Genomic DNA, 12,128 nt, shown 5'->3' with positions numbered 1-12,128 from the left:
AGAAGTGAGGGAGAGGTGAGGGAGAAGTGAGGGACAGGTGAGGGACAGGTGAGGGACTGGTGAGGGAGAAGTGAGGGAGAGGTGAGGGAGAAGTGAGGGACAGGTGAGATACAGGTGAGATACAGGTGAGGGAGAAGTGAGGGAGAAGTGAGGGAGAAGTGAGGGAGAGGTGAGGGACTGGTGAGGGACAGGTGAGGGACTGGTGAGGGAGAAGTGAGGGAGAGGTGAGGGAGAAGTGAGGGACAGGTGAGATACAGGTGAGGGAGAAGTGAGGGACAGGTGAGATACAGGTGAGGGACTGGTGAGGGACAGGTGAGGGACTGGTGAGGGAGAAGTGAGGGAGAGGTGAGGGAGAAGTGAGGGACAGGTGAGATACAGGTGAGGGACAGGTGAGGGAGAAGTGAGGGACAGGTGAGATACAGGTGAGGGACTGGTGAGGGACAGGTGAGGGAGAAGTGAGGGACTGGTGAGATACAGGTGAGATACAGGTGAGGGACTGGTGAGGGACAGGTGAGGGAGAAGTGAGGGACTGGTGAGGGAGAAGTGAGGGACTGGTGAGGGACAGGTGAGGGAGAAGTGAGGGACAGGTGAGATACAGGTGAGGGAGAAGTGAGGGACAGGTGAGATACAGGTGAGGGACAGGTGAGGGAGAGGTGAGGGAGAAGTGAGGGACAGGTGAGATACAGGTGAGGGACTGGTGAGGGACAGGTGAGGGAGAAGTGAGGGACTGGTGAGGGACAGGTGAGGGAGAAGTGAGGGACAGGTGAGATACAGGTGAGATACAGGTGAGGGAGAAGTGAGGGACTGGTGAGGGAGAAGTGAGGGACAGGTGAGATACAGGTGAGGGACTGGTGAGGGACAGGTGAGATACAGGTGAGGGACTGGTGAGGGACAGGTGAGGGAGAAGTGAGGGACAGGTGAGATACAGGTGAGGGAGAGGTGAGGGACAGGTGAGGGAGAGGTGAGGGAGAGGTGAGATACAGGTGAGGGACAGGTGAGATACAGGTGAGGGAGAGGTGAGATACAGGTGAGGGACAGGTGAGATACAGGTGAGGGTGAGATACAGGTGAGGGACTGGTGAGGGACAGGTGAGATACAGGTGAGGGACAGGTGAGGGACAGGTGAGGGTGAGATACAGGTGAGGGAGAAGTGAGGGACAGGTGAGATACAGGTGAGGGAGAGGTGAGGGAGAAGTGAGGGACAGGTGAGATACAGGTGAGGGAGAAGTGAGGGACTGGTGAGGGAGAAGTGAGGGACAGGTGAGGGACTGGTGAGGGACTGGTGAGGGAGAAGTGAGATACAGGTGAGGGAGAAGTGAGGGACTGGTGAGGGAGAAGTGAGGGACAGGTGAGGGAGAAGTGAGGGACAGGTGAGGGAGAAGTGAGGGAGAGGTGAGGGAGAAGTGAGATACAGGTGAGGGAGAAGTGAGGGAGAAGTGAGGGACAGGTGAGGGAGAAGTGAGGGAGAAGTGAGAGACAGGTGAGGGAGAAGTGAGAGACAGGTGAGGGACAGGTGAGGGACAGGTGAGGGAGAAGTGAGGGACAGGTGAGGGAGAAGTGAGGGAGAGGTGAGGGAGAAGTGAGAGACAGGTGAGGGAGAAGTGAGGGACAGGTGAGGGAGAAGTAAGGGAGAAGTGAGAGACAGGTGAGGGAGAAGTGAGAGACAGGTGAGGGACAGGTGAGGGACAGGTGAGGGAGAAGTGAGATACAGGTGAGGGACAGGTGAGGGAGAAGTGAGAGACAGGTGAGGGACAGGTGAGGGAGAAGTGAGGGAGAGGTGAGGGACAGGTGAGGGAGAAGTGAGGGAGAGGTGAGGGACAGGTGAGGGAGAAGTGAGAGACAGGTGAGGGAGAAGTGAGGGACAGGTGAGGGAGAGGTGAGGGAGAAGTGAGGGAGAGGTGAGGGAGAAGTGAGGGACAGGTGAGGGAGAGGTGAGGGACAGGTGAGGGAGAAGTGAGGGACAGGTGAGGGAGAAGTGAGGGACAGGTGAGGGAGAAGTGAGAGACAGGTGAGGGAGAGGTGAGGGACAGGTGAGGGAGAGGTGAGGGACAGGTGAGGGACAGGTGAGGGAGAAGTGAGAGACAGGTGAGGGAGAAGTGAGAGACAGGTGAGGGAGAGGTGAGGGACAGGTGAGGGACAGGTGAGGGACAGGTGAGAGACAGGTGAGGGACAGGTGAGGGAGAGGTGAGGGACAGGTGAGGGACAGGTGAGGGAGAAGTGAGAGACAGGTGAGGGAGAAGTGAGAGACAGGTGAGGGAGAGGTGAGGGACAGGTGAGGGACAGGTGAGGGAGAAGTGAGAGACAGGTGAGGGAGAAGTGAGGGAGAGGTGAGGGAGAAGTGAGAGACAGGTGAGGGACAGGTGAGGGAGAAGTGAGAGACAGGTGAGGGACAGGTGAGATACAGGTGAGGGAGAAGTGAGAGACAGGTGAGGGAGAAGTGAGAGACAGGTGAGGGACAGGTGAGATACAGGTGAGGGAGAAGTGAGAGACAGGTGAGGGAGAGGTGAGGGAGAGGTGAGGGACAGGTGAGGGAGAGGTGAGGGAGAGGTGAGGGACAGGTGAGGGAGAGGTGAGAGACAGGTGAGGGACTGGTGAGGGAGAGGTGAGGGAGAAGTGAGGGACAGGTGAGGGAGAGGTGAGGGAGAAGTGAGGGACAGGTGAGGGAGAGGTGAGGGACAGGTGAGGGAGAAGTGAGATACAGGTGAGGGAGAAGTGAGGGACAGGTGAGGGAGAAGTGAGAGACAGGTGAGGGAGAGGTGAGGGACAGGTGAGGGACAGGTGAGGGAGAAGTGAGATACAGGTGAGGGAGAAGTGAGAGACAGGTGAGGGAGAAGTGAGAGACAGGTGAGGGAGAGGTGAGGGACAGGTGAGGGACAGGTGAGGGAGAGGTGAGGGACAGGTGAGGGACAGGTGAGGGAGAAGTGAGAGACAGGTGAGGGACAGGTGAGATACAGGTGAGGGAGAAGTGAGAGACAGGTGAGGGAGAAGTGAGAGACAGGTGAGGGACAGGTGAGATACAGGTGAGGGAGAAGTGAGAGACAGGTGAGGGAGAGGTGAGGGAGAGGTGAGGGACAGGTGAGGGAGAGGTGAGGGAGAGGTGAGGGACAGGTGAGGGAGAGGTGAGAGACAGGTGAGGGACTGGTGAGGGAGAGGTGAGGGAGAAGTGAGGGAGAAGTGAGAGACAGGTGAGGGACTGGTGAGGGAGAGGTGAGAGACAGGTGAGGGACTGGTGAGGGACAGGTGAGGGAGAGGTGAGGGAGAAGTGAGGGAGAAGTGAGAGACAGGTGAGGGATAGGTGAGGGACAGGTGAGAGACAGGTGAGGGAGAAGTGAGGGAGAAGTGAGAGACAGGTGAGGGACAGGTGAGGGAGAGGTGAGAGACAGGTGAGGGACTGGTGAGGGACAGGTGAGGGAGAGGTGAGGGAGAAGTGAGGGAGAAGTGAGAGACAGGTGAGGGATAGGTGAGGGACAGGTGAGAGACAGGTGAGGGAGAAGTGAGATACAGGTGAGGGAGAAGTGAGAGACAGGTGAGGGACTGGTGAGGGAGAGGTGAGGGAGAAGTGAGGGAGAAGTGAGAGACAGGTGAGGGATAGGTGAGGGACAGGTGAGGGAGAGGTGAGGGACAGGTGAGGGAGAGGTGAGGGACAGGTGAGATACAGGTGAGGGAGAGGTGAGGGAGAGGTGAGGGAGAGGTGAGGGAGAAGTGAGAGACAGGTGAGGGAGAAGTGAGATACAGGTGAGGGAGAAGTGAGAGACAGGTGAGGGACTGGTGAGGGAGAGGTGAGGGAGAAGTGAGAGACAGGTGAGGGAGAGGTGAGGGACAGGTGAGGGAGAGGTGAGGGACAGGTGAGGGAGAGGTGAGGGACAGGTGAGATACAGGTGAGGGAGAGGTGAGGGACAGGTGAGGGACAGGTGAGGGAGAGGTGAGGGACAGGTGAGGGAGAAGTGAGATACAGGTGAGGGACTGGTGAGGGAGAGGTGAGGGACAGGTGAGGGAGAAGTGAGAGACAGGTGAGGGACAGGTGAGGGAGAGGTGAGGGACAGGTGAGGGACTGGTGAGGGAGAGGTGAGGGACTGGTGAGGTAGAGGTGAGGGACAGGTGAGGGAGAAGTGAGGGAGAGGTGAGGGACAGGTGAGGGAGAGGTGAGGGACAGGTGAGGGAGAGGTGAGGGACAGGTGAGGGACTGGTGAGGGAGAGGTGAGGGACAGGTGAGGGACAGGTGAGGGAGAAGTGAGAGACAGGTGAGGGAGAAGTGAGGGAGAGGTGAGGGAGAAGTGAGAGACAGGTGAGGGACAGGTGAGGGAGAAGTGAGATACAGGTGAGGGAGAAGTGAGGGACAGGTGAGATACAGGTGGGGGACAGGTGAGATACAGGTGAGGGACAGGTGAGATACAGGTGAGGGAGAGGTGAGGGAGAAGTGAGAGACAGGTGAGGGACAGGTGAGGGAGAAGTGAGAGACAGGTGAGGGACAGGTGAGGGACAGGTGAGGGAGAAGTGAGAGACAGGTGAGGGAGAAGTGAGGGAGAGGTGAGGGAGAAGTGAGAGACAGGTGAGGGACAGGTGAGGGACAGGTGAGGGAGAAGTGAGAGACAGGTGAGGGACAGGTGAGATACAGGTGAGGGAGAAGTGAGAGACAGGTGAGGGACAGGTGAGGGACAGGTGAGATACAGGTGAGGGAGAGGTGAGGGAGAAGTGAGAGACAGGTGAGATACAGGTGAGGGACAGGTGAGGGACAGGTGAGATACAGGTGAGGGACAGGTGAGGGACAGGTGAGATACAGGTGAGGGAGAGGTGAGGGACTGGTGAGGGACAGGTGAGATACAGGTGAGGGAGAAGTGAGGGACAGGTGAGATACAGGTGAGGGAGAGGTGAGGGACAGGTGAGATACAGGTGAGGGAGAGGTGAGGGACTGGTGAGGGACAGGTGAGATACAGGTGAGGGAGAAGTGAGGGACAGGTGAGGGACAGGTGAGGGAGAAGTGAGGGACAGGTGAGATACAGGTGAGGGACAGGTGAGATACAGGTGAGGGAGAGGTGAGGGACTGGTGAGGGACAGGTGAGATACAGGTGAGGGAGAAGTGAGGGACTGGTGAGATACAGGTGAGGGACTGGTGAGGGAGAAGTGAGGGACAGGTGAGGGAGAAGTGAGATACAGGTGAGGGAGAAGTGAGGGACTGGTGAGGGAGAAGTGAGGGACAGGTGAGATACAGGTGAGGGACAGGTGAGATACAGGTGAGGGACAGGTGAGGGACAGGTGAGATACAGGTGAGGGAGAAGTGAGGGACTGGTGAGGGAGAAGTGAGAGACAGGTGAGGGACAGGTGAGGGACAGGTGAGATACAGGTGAGGGACAGGTGAGGGACAGGTGAGATACAGGTGAGGGAGAGGTGAGGGACTGGTGAGGGACAGGTGAGATACAGGTGAGGGAGAAGTGAGGGACAGGTGAGATACAGGTGAGGGACAGGTGAGGGACAGGTGAGGGAGAAGTGAGAGACAGGTGAGGGAGAAGTGAGGGACAGGTGAGGGAGAAGTGAGGGACAGGTGAGGGACAGGTGAGGGAGAAGTGAGAGACAGGTGAGGGAGAAGTGAGAGACAGGTGAGGGAGAGGTGAGGGACAGGTGAGGGAGAAGTGAGAGACAGGTGAGGGAGAAGTGGGGGACAGGTGAGGGAGAGGTGAGGGACTGGTGAGGGACAGGTGAGATACAGGTGAGGGAGAAGTGAGGGACTGGTGAGGGAGAAGTGAGAGACAGGTGAGGGACAGGTGAGGGAGAAGTGAGAGACAGGTGAGGGACAGGTGAGATACAGGTGAGGGAGAAGTGAGGGACAGGTGAGGGAGAAGTGAGAGACAGGTGAGGGAGAAGTGAGGGAGAAGTGAGGGACAGGTGAGGGAGAAGTGAGAGACAGGTGAGGGAGAGGTGAGGGACAGGTGAGGGACAGGTGAGGGAGAAGTGAGAGACAGGTGAGGGAGAAGTGAGGGACAGGTGAGGGAGAGGTGAGGGACAGGTGAGGGACTGGTGAGGGACAGGTGAGATACAGGTGAGGGAGAAGTGAGGGACTGGTGAGGGAGAAGTGAGAGACAGGTGAGGGACAGGTGAGGGAGAAGTGAGAGACAGGTGAGGGACAGGTGAGATACAGGTGAGATACAGGTGAGGGAGAAGTGAGGGACAGGTGAGGGAGAGGTGAGATACAGGTGAGGGAGAAGTGAGGGACTGGTGAGGGACAGGTGAGGGACAGGTGAGGGAGAAGTGAGGGACAGGTGAGGGACAGGTGAGATACAGGTGAGGGAGAAGTGAGGGACAGGTGAGGGAGAGGTGAGATACAGGTGAGGGAGAAGTGAGGGACTGGTGAGGGACAGGTGAGGGAGAGGTGAGGGAGAAGTGAGGGACAGGTGAGGGAGAGGTGAGGGAGAAGTGAGGGACAGGTGAGGGACAGGTGAGGGACAGGTGAGATACAGGTGAGGGAGAGGTGAGGGACTGGTGAGGGACAGGTGAGATACAGGTGAGGGAGAAGTGAGGGACTGGTGAGATACAGGTGAGAGACAGGTGAGGGACAGGTGAGATACAGGTGAGGGAGAAGTGAGGGACAGGTGAGGGAGAAGTGAGAGACAGGTGAGGGACTGGTGAGGGAGAAGTGAGAGACAGGTGAGGGACAGGTGAGATACAGGTGAGGGAGAAGTGAGGGACAGGTGAGGGACAGGTGAGGGAGAGGTGAGGGACTGGTGAGGGAGAGGTGAGGGACAGGTGAGGGACTGGTGAGGGACAGGTGAGATACAGGTGAGGGAGAGGTGAGGGACAGGTGAGGGAGAAGTGAGGGAGAGGTGAGGGACAGGTGAGATACAGGTGAGGGACAGGTGAGGGACAGGTGAGATACAGGTGAGGGAGAAGTGAGAGACAGGTGAGGGACAGGTGAGGGAGAAGTGAGGGACAGGTGAGATACAGGTGAGGGAGAAGTGAGAGACAGGTGAGGGACAGGTGAGGGAGAAGTGAGGGACAGGTGAGATACAGGTGAGGGACTGGTGAGGGACAGGTGAGGGAGAAGTGAGGGACTGGTGAGATACAGGTGAGGGAGAAGTGAGGGACAGGTGAGATACAGGTGAGGGAGAAGTGAGGGAGAGGTGAGGGACAGGTGAGATACAGGTGAGGGACAGGTGAGGGAGAAGTGAGGGACAGGTGAGGGACAGGTGAGATACAGGTGAGGGACAGGTGAGGGAGAAGTGAGAGACAGGTGAGGGAGAAGTGAGAGACAGGTGAGAGACAGGTGAGGGACAGGTGAGGGAGAAGTGAGAGACAGGTGAGGGAGAAGTGAGGGACAGGTGAGGGAGAAGTGAGGGACAGGTGAGGGAGAAGTGAGAGACAGGTGAGGGAGAGGTGAGGGACAGGTGAGGGAGAAGTGAGAGACAGGTGAGGGAGAAGTGAGGGACAGGTGAGGGAGAAGTGAGAGACAGGTGAGGGACAGGTGAGGGACTGGTGAGGGACAGGTGAGATACAGGTGAGGGAGAAGTGAGGGACTGGTGAGGGAGAAGTGAGAGACAGGTGAGGGACAGGTGAGGGAGAAGTGAGAGACAGGTGAGGGACAGGTGAGATACAGGTGAGGGAGAAGTGAGAGACAGGTGAGGGAGAAGTGAGGGACAGGTGAGGGAGAAGTGAGAGACAGGTGAGGGAGAGGTGAGGGACAGGTGAGGGAGAAGTGAGAGACAGGTGAGGGAGAAGTGAGGGACAGGTGAGGGAGAGGTGAGGGACAGGTGAGGGACTGGTGAGGGACAGGTGAGATACAGGTGAGGGAGAAGTGAGGGACTGGTGAGGGAGAAGTGAGAGACAGGTGAGGGACAGGTGAGGGAGAAGTGAGAGACAGGTGAGGGACAGGTGAGATACAGGTGAGGGAGAAGTGAGGGACAGGTGAGATACAGGTGAGGGAGAAGTGAGGGACTGGTGAGGGACAGGTGAGGGACAGGTGAGGGAGAAGTGAGGGACAGGTGAGGGAGAAGTGAGGGACAGGTGAGGGACAGGTGAGATACAGGTGAGGGAGAAGTGAGGGACAGGTGAGGGAGAAGTGAGGGACAGGTGAGGGACAGGTGAGGGAGAAGTGAGGGACAGGTGAGGGACAGGTGAGGGAGAGGTGAGGGACTGGTGAGGGACAGGTGAGATACAGGTGAGGGAGAAGTGAGGGACAGGTGAGATACAGGTGAGGGAGAGGTGAGGGACTGGTGAGGGACAGGTGAGATACAGGTGAGGGAGAAGTGAGGGACTGGTGAGATACAGGTGAGGGACAGGTGAGAGACAGGTGAGGGAGAAGTGAGAGACAGGTGAGGGACAGGTGAGATACAGGTGAGGGAGAAGTGAGGGACAGGTGAGGGAGAAGTGAGAGACAGGTGAGATACAGGTGAGATGCAGGTGAGGGAGAAGTGAGGGACAGGTGAGGGAGAAGTGAGAGACAGGTGAGGGAGAAGTGAGGGACTGGTGAGGGAGAAGTGAGAGACAGGTGAGGGACAGGTGAGATACAGGTGAGGGAGAAGTGAGGGACAGGTGAGGGACAGGTGAGGGAGAGGTGAGGGACTGGTGAGGGACAGGTGAGGGACTGGTGAGGGACAGGTGAGATACAGGTGAGGGAGAGGTGAGGGACTGGTGAGGGACAGGTGAGGGACAGGTGAGGGAGAAGTGAGGGAGAGGTGAGGGACAGGTGAGATACAGGTGAGGGAGAAGTGAGGGACAGGTGAGGGACAGGTGAGATACAAGTGAGGGAGAAGTGAGGGACAGGTGAAGGAGAGGTGAGGGACAGGTGAGGGACAGGTGAAGGAGAGGTGAGGGAGAAGTGAGGGACAGGTGAGGAGAGGTGAGGGACAGGTGAAGGAGAGGTGAGGGAGAAGTGAGATACAGGTGAGGGAGAAGTGAGAGACAGGTGAAGGAGAGGTGAGGGACAGGTGAGGGAGAAGTGAGGGACAGGTGAAGGAGAAGTGAGGGACAGGTGAAGGAGAAGTGAGGGACTGGTGAGGGAGAAGTGAGGGACTGGTGAGGGAGAAGTGAGAGACAGGTGAGGGAGAAGTGAGGGACAGGTGAGGGAGAAGTGAGGGACTGGTGAGGGAGAAGTGAGATACAGGTGAAGGAGAAGTGAGGGACAGGTGAAGGAGAAGTGAGGGACAGGTGAAGGAGAAGTGAGGGACAGGTGAGGGAGAAGTGAGGGACAGGTGAAGGAGAGGTGAGGGAGAAGTGAGGGACAGGTGAGGAGAGGTGAGGGACAGGTGAAGGAGAGGTGAGGGACAGGTGAGGGAGAAGTGAGGGAGAGGTGAAGGAGAGGTGAGGGACAGGTGAAGGAGAAGTGAGGGACAGGTGAGGGAGAAGTGAGGGACAGGTGAAGGAGAGGTGAGGGAGAAGTGAGGGACAGGTGAGGAGAGGTGAGGGACAGGTGAAGGAGAGGTGAGGGAGAAGTGAGATACAGGTGAGGGAGAAGTGAGGGACAGGTGAGGGAGAAGTGAGGGACTGGTGAGGGAGAAGTGAGATACAGGTGAAGGAGAGGTGAGGGACAGGTGAAGGAGAAGTGAGGGACAGGTGAGGGAGAAGTGAGGGACAGGTGAAGGAGAGGTGAGGGAGAAGTGAGGGACAGGTGAGGAGAGGTGAGGGACAGGTGAAGGAGAGGTGAGGGAGAAGTGAGATACAGGTGAGGGAGAAGTGAGAGACAGGTGAGAGACAGGTGAAATACAGGTGAGGGACAGGTGAGATACAGGTGAGGGACAGGTGAGGGACAGGTGAGATACAGGTGAGAGACAGGTGAGAGACAGGTGAGGGACAGGTGAAGGAGAGGTGAAGGACAGGTGAGGGAGAAGTGAGAGACAGGTGAGAGACAGGTGAGAGACAGGTGAGATACAGGTGAGGGAGAAGTGAGAGACAGGTGAGAGACAGGTGAGGGAGAAGTGAGAGACAGGTGAGAGACAGGTGAGATACAGGTGAGGGAGAAGTGAGAGACAGGTGAGAGACAGGTGAGAGACAGGTGAAATACAGGTGAGGGACAGGTGAGATACAGGTGAGGGACAGGTGAGAGACAGGTGAGATACAGGTGAGGGACAGGTGAGGGACAGGTGAGATACAGGTGAGGGACAGGTGAGATACAGGTGAGGGACAGACACACACACATCGCTGTCATCAGGAGGACTCACAGGGACGGTCCGTGATGACCCGCATGAGTCCGGGTTAGTGGAGCGGAAGTGTCAACCGGACGCGGCCCCGCTTCCTCTGCGCGTTCCCGACAACTCCTGCAGGAAATGTGACGTTTAAAAAACGTGAAAAGTGAAAGAGACGCGCTCACACGCACCTGCCCGGGACACTTTGAAGGTAAAGGGGCGTTTTCACCTGTGAGGTTGTTTGTCTCCATGACGACCGTGTTCCTCCTGAGCTCCAAGAGAATCACACGAGACAAATAAAAAGAAGAAGAAGACGCACGCTCGTGGTCAACCTACCGCGTGCGACAAAGACAGGTGAGAGTCTTTGTCGCACGCGGAGCACGTCACCCGCAGCACGCGCTTCCCTGTCTGCTCTGAATGTTTCCAAACAGGTCGCGCGCTCCCTGAGGTGATGATGATGACGTCAGAGAGCGGTGCCTCTGTCCGCACGCGGCAGAAAACGGGACCACGTGACCGCAGTGAGCGCCTCGTGCCCCAGTGACACACTTTCCCGCCCCTCCCTCTGTTTAAATCCCCGAGCACGTGGAGCTGCCGGCTGCTGCACACAGAGAGAGGCATGATGGGAAGTGTAGGCGGAGACCTGGGGTCGCACATGAGGAGGGCCCCAGATAGAAGGTGACGTCAATGCATCACGGATGACATCACCTGTGACACCATCGGCACCCTCAGTGTCACATTGTTCATGATTATAAAACAACAACAATCTGATGACGTCACATGACTCAATGACTGCAGCCATCACGTGGCCAAAAGTATGTGGACAAGTGAGAGCCTGAAATGAGATCGTATTGGAGCTGTTTTAATATAAATAACATGACGATAGAAGTTATTTTCATCTGTAGTATATATATATGATCCTTTCCAGCAGCTTCTCTCAAAGTAAATCATGTGTCATATGTGTTATTCTTTTTGTACAGATTGTAATAATAACTGTGTACAGTAACTTTTCACACCTTTAAATTCATTGTCCAAAGGTTCGTTGTTATATCAGTGTTTTTACCGACTCACAGTTCGTGCAGGTGTTAGCGTTGAACTCCTCACATTAGATCATACATCAGTGACTGTTTGAAACCTTTCTATAATCTCACATTCAAAGAAACCACAAAAAGTGTAGATAATAAACATCTGAACACAATGAAACACTTGTTACACAAACACAGTTTAATTTACACAAAACTATTTGAAGTGATTCAGGATTTTCTCAATATACTGAATTCCAGTGTTGGGATTTTGGGTCAGAAGATTCTTTGGTCCAGATTATTAGGTATCTGACAACATTTTAGCTGAACTTCAGTCTGCACATACTCCTGACATGTTCTGTACGTGAGAACACAAATGAAGGTAATCTGAACATTTAAGGTTCAGACATTAAAGATGGAACTCAGATTCTCTGAAGACGTGAAAAAGTGAACATGGTGATCAGCTCCTCCTGATGCTGAACCCTGCTCCTGTTTCCTGTTGTTCCAGCCAAATGTTGCTGAAACTGTTTTTATCTGAATAAAGTATATTTATTTCAGCTCAAAACAAAACATTCAAATGACTGTTAATCTAATATTTAAAAAAGTTTTAGAATATTGTGACAGATATTTCTTTAATTATTTAAATTCCAACTCCATCGATTGATCGACTGACCAACTGATCATTAACCAACATAACATCCACAAACTTGATGTTTCACACTTTGGTACAGTAGGGGGCGTTGTGGTCCTAAACACATTCACAAAGAGGAAGAAGAAGAATTTAAAAAGAAGAGAAGGAATAAGAATAAGAATAATAAGGTGGGTGGGGGCGGGTCTTATTCCTCTGATTCCTCAGGCGTGTTATCCAATACTATTCAATTTTCTCAAAAAATAAATATATTCTTACTCAATAGAATAGAGTAAAAAAAATGTAAAAATACTAATATATATTTATATATTATATAAAAAATATATAATTATATTCTCTATTCAATAGAGAA

This window comes from Hippoglossus hippoglossus, chromosome 8 (genome assembly GCF_009819705.1).
Source record: "Hippoglossus hippoglossus isolate fHipHip1 chromosome 8, fHipHip1.pri, whole genome shotgun sequence".
Classification (NCBI taxonomy): Eukaryota; Metazoa; Chordata; class Actinopteri; order Pleuronectiformes; family Pleuronectidae; genus Hippoglossus; species Hippoglossus hippoglossus.
Note: the sequence above shows the minus strand (reverse complement) of the source record.